We start from the raw sequence: 5,197 nt of genomic DNA, 5'->3' as shown, positions 1-5,197 counted from the left end.
AAATATTCCTACCAAAATGCATAACTTGAATCTAATCATGAGGATACATTAGACAAAATCAAACTGAGGGATAGTCTAAAAATAACTAGCCTGCACTTTTTAAATAAAAATGTCAGTGTCAGAAGACACACACAAGAAAGACTAAGGAACTCTTCCCTATTAAAGGAGACTAAAAAGATGTGATAACTGAATGCACATGATTCAGAGTTTTCTTTTGCTATAAAGGGCATTGTTAAGGAAACTGATGAGTTATGAATAATTTCTGTAAATTATATTTATAATAGTATTGTATCAATGTGATTTTGATAATTGTTCTGTGTTTGTGTAAGATAATTCCTTGTTTTAGGAAATATACATTGAAGTATTTAGGGGTAAAAAGTATGTCTGCAACTGACTATGAATTTGTTCAGGAGAAAAAAGATATATATGAGACAGAGGAAGAAATGAATAGGATAAATAAATGTGGTAAAATGTTAACATTTAAGGAATCTGGGTGAAGAGTATATTATATATCAGTTCTTTGTACTATTCTTGGAACATTTTTGTAAGTCTGAAATTGTCTAAATAAAATTATTATTACATGTTCCAGGTGTACAACATTATACCTCGACATCTGTATATACTACAAAGTGATCAAACCCAGAATCTAGCTATTATTTATCACCATACAATTGACTTCCGCCCCCGTATTCACCCACCCCCCAACCTCCTTCCCCTCTGGTAACTACCTATCTGTTCTCTGTGTCTATGAGTTTGTTTTTGGTTTGTTTTGTTTGCTTATATGGTTGTGTGTTTAGAGTCCACATATGAGTGAAATCATATAGTTTAACCTAAAACTAAAAAGGCCAAAGTGAGAGGTAATAAGCATTTATTTGAGATCCAAAAGAATAGTTATTCGAGAAGCCCTGATTCAGGCAGAAACCCAAATAATGTTCTGATTAAAAGGAAAAGGCAAGGAGTATTTATGAGGAAGGGGAGAGTAACAATTATATCTATAGAAGGAAGGAATTTTCATAGGTGCAGGTAAGCTAACATAATAACGTTAATTCTAAAGAATGTTTTAAATTTTTAGTCCAGTAGTCATAATATCTGCTTTCTTGTTATCTACACAAACAGTTTTTTGGAATAAATGCTGCTTTAGGCCCAGTCTAAAGGTTATTTTGCCCAGTTTTTAACATTCCAAAGGTTTGAAGCATAAAGCATGCAAGGCAGCTCCTCTGGGGTGGCAGCTCTGTGTCCATTTTAATTTTTTTTTTTTTTTAGCGAGGCAACCCTTGGTTGGTCTCACAGATTTCAAGGACCTTGTCAGCTTACAATCCCTTATTTTTTAATTTTTTTACGCGTATAGCACCTGATCTTCCTAGGTGGTCTCCCATCCAAGTACTAACCAGGCACGACCCTGCTTAGCTTCTGAGATCAGATGGGATCGGGCTTGTTCAGGGTAGCATGGCCATAGACTCTGTGTCCATTTTAAAGTGGCTCCATTTATATTATTATTATTTTTACATAAGGTATTTGTCTTTCTCTGTCTGACTTATTTCACATAGCATTATACCCTCAAGGTCCATCCATGCTGTCGCAAACAGCCAGATTCCATTCTTTTTATGGAAAAGAAAACATCCTAATTAAACAAACGAAAAAAAACATAGCTAAAGAACATCTACAATTTTTTATCCAGTCCCAGAGATTTCCCCGCTTTGCTTTCTCCTGCCCCTTTAATCTACCACCAATGGATTTCATGTAACCCTCCTTACATCTCCTCCTTTGATTCTAACATACAAACCAAGCTGCAAAATTGCCATTTTCCAGAACATTTTCTTGATCCATTGAGATTTTGCTTCCTGGCAATTGTCGTCAGTTTGGCTCAAATAAATTCATTAAAATTCTCAAAAAAAAATCTACAAAAAGCCTATAACTAGTATCATGTTTAATGATGAGAAACTAGATGTTTTCTCGCTAAATCAGGAATAAAGTAAGGATGCTGCTCTCACCATTCATATTCAACATTGTAGTGGAAGTCCTAGCTAATGCAATAACACAAAAATAGAAAATAAAAGGTATACAGATTGGGAAGGAAGAAATAAAACTTTCTTTGTTCACAGATGACATAAACGTCTATGTAGAAAGTTCCAAAGAATCAATAAAAAACTGCTGAAACTAGTAAATAATTATAGCAAGGTTGCTGTATACAAGGTTAATACACAAAATCAATCACTTTCCTATATACCAGCAATGAAAAGTTAAAATTTTAAATTAAAAACATAATACCATTTACATTAGCAGCAAAAAACGAAATACTTAGGTATAAATCTAACAAAATATGTATAAGAGCTATATAGGGAAAACTATAAGACTCTAATAAAGGATCAAAGAAAATAAATGGAGACATATTACATTCACATGGACAGGAAGACTCAATATTGTCAAGATGTCAGTTCTTCTCAACGTAATCTGTAGATTCAATACAATCCCAATAAAAATCCTACCAAGTTATTTTGTATATATCATCAAACTGTTTATCTGTAAATGCAAAATACTCAAAATAATCAACACCATATTGAAGGAGAAAAATAAAGTCTGAGGACTGACACTACTCAATTTTGAAATTTACTATAAAGCTACAGTAATCAAAATAGTGTGATATTGGAGAAGGAATAGATAAACAGATCAATGGAACAAAATAGAGAGTATAGAAATAGATCCACGCGTATAGAGTCAATTGATATTTGACAAAGGAGCAAAAGCAATTAATTCAATGAAAAAAGAATAGTCTTTTCAACAAATGGTACTAGAACAACTGGCCACCCACATGCATAAACATTAATCAAGACACAGATCTATGCCCTTCACAAAAATTAACACAGAAAGGATCATAAGCCTAAGTGTAAAATGTAAAACTACAAAATTCCTAAAAGATAACATAGGGGAAAATCTAGGTGATCTTGGGTTTGGCAATGACTAGAAACACCACCAAAAACACAATCCATGAAAGAAAAAATCAATACGTTGGGCTTCATTAAAATTAAAAACATCTGCTTTGTTGAAGACTCTGTTAAAAGAATGAATGTGTGAAAATATTTGCAAAACATATCTGATAAAATACTGATATCCAAAATATACAAAGAACTCTTAAAATTCAACAATAAACAAACAAGCCAATTTAAAAATGGGCAAAAGATTTTAATGGACACCTCACGAAAGATACACAGATGGCAAATAAGCATATGAAAAGATGTTCAACATCTATGCCATTAAGGAATTGCAAATTAAAATTAGATACCACTACATACCTATTCGAAGGCTAAAATCCAAAAACACTGAAAACATAAAATGTTGGCAAGGAGGTAGAATAATAGGAACTCTCTCATTTATTGTTGATGGGAACGCAAAATGGTACAACCACTTTGGAAGACAGGCAGCTTCTTACAAAACTAAACATATTTTATCATATGATCAGCAATCATGTTCCTTGATATTTACTCAAATGAATGTAAAAATTATGTCCACACGAAAACTTGTACACGAATGTTTATAGCAACTTTAGTCATATTTGTCAAAACTCGGAAGCAACCAAAGTGTCCTTCAGTATGTGAGTGAATAAACAAAGTGTGGTACGTCCAGACAATTGAATATTACTCAGGGCTAAAATGAAGTGAGCTATCAAGCTATGAAAAGACATGGAGGAACTATAAATGCATATTAAGTGAAGGAAGCCAATCTGAAAAGACTACATAATGTATGGTTCCAACTATATGACGTTTTGGAAAAGGCAAAAGTATGGAGACAGTAAACAGAGCAGTGGTTACCCAGGGTTCAGGGAGAGGGAAACGGGGTGAACTGGAATACAAGGGATCTTTAGGGCAGTGAAACTACTCTGTATGATATTGTAATGGTGGATATGACATCATTCATTTGTCAAAACCCATAGAATGTACAACACAAAGAGTTGAACCCGAATGTAGTCTATGGACTTTCGTTAATAATAATGTATCGGTCAATTATATATCAATAAAGCTAGGGAGAGAAGAAAAAATAATAATGGCTCATCAATTGTAACAAATGTACCACATTAATATAAGATATAAATAATAGGAAAAAATGGGTTAGGTAAGTGGGTATATGAGAACTCTCTGTACTTTCCACACAGTTTTTTTAAATTAGTTTCAAGTGTATAGTACATTGGTTAGATATCTATATAGTTCATAAAACAATCCCCCAATTGCTCCCTCCCTCCCCTGACCTTCTACCTAGCCATCATATTAATGCTAACTGCATTCCCTCTGTCATGCTCCCCATCCTCGTGACCATCCATCAACTACTAATTTGTACTTCTTTAACCCTTCACCCTATTCTCCCAGGCCCCCAAACCCCCTTCCCTCTGTCCATCACCAAATTGTCCACTATATTTGTGAGTCTGTTTTTGATTAGTTTGTTCTTTTTATTCCTTAGATTCCACATATAAGTGAAATCTTATGGTATTTATCTTTCTCTGTTTGACTTAAATACTTTCTAGGTCCATCAAGGCAATATCTTTTTCCATCCCCTAACTTTTAGTCTGTGTGTGTCTTTTAATCTGAAGTGAGTCTCTTGTAGGCAGCATGTAGGGGTCCACCCAGTTTTGTGTAAATCTAAAACCACCCCCAAAAATAAAGTCTACATTTTAAAAAAAGAATGATGTACTGATACTTGCTGCAACATGGATGAACATTGAAAACACTATGCTGAGTGAAAGAAGTCAGTTGCAGAAGGCCACATATTGTATGTTCCCATTTATATAAAATCTTAAGAATAGGCAAATCTATAGAGACGGAAAGTAGATTAGTGGTTGCCTAGGGATGGGGTGACAGCAAAAGGGTACAGGGTTTCTTTGGGGGTAATGAAAACATTTTAAAGTTGATTGTGATAATGTTTGCACAACTATGGATATATCAAAAAGCATTGAATTATTATACATTCTAAATGGGTGAATTGTATAGTATGTGAATTATATCTCATTAAAGAGGGCATTGTTTTTTTTTTAACGCCTACAGCACCCGGTCTTCCTAGGTGGTCTCCCATCCAAGTACTAACCAGGCCCGACCCTGCTTAACTTCCGAGATCAGACGAGATCAGGCACTTTCAAGGTAGCATGGCCCTAGACCATTTATTTTATATATTTTCACCAGGACCCATGACTGTGCTGTGCAATGGTTCATAA

General features: G+C 34.2%; 1 non-coding gene and 1 pseudogene across 1 annotated transcript; both read right to left on the bottom strand.

Moving 5' to 3' along the window:
* Positions 1 to 1,339: 1,339 nt before the first annotated feature.
* LOC112471898 lies at positions 1,340 to 1,458 on the bottom strand (annotated as a pseudogene).
* Positions 1,459 to 5,021: 3,563 nt separating this feature from the next.
* On the bottom strand, positions 5,022 to 5,140 carry LOC112471903. Its single transcript, XR_003043449.1, has one exon. It is a non-coding gene; the product is annotated as a 5S ribosomal RNA (ribosomal RNA).
* Between the last annotated feature and the right edge of the window lie 57 nt (positions 5,141 to 5,197).

This window comes from Pteropus alecto, unplaced genomic scaffold (genome assembly GCF_000325575.1).
Source record: "Pteropus alecto unplaced genomic scaffold, ASM32557v1 scaffold159, whole genome shotgun sequence".
Lineage (NCBI taxonomy): Eukaryota > Metazoa > Chordata > Mammalia > Chiroptera > Pteropodidae > Pteropus > Pteropus alecto.
This window is presented reverse-complemented; position numbering and strand designations above follow the sequence as displayed.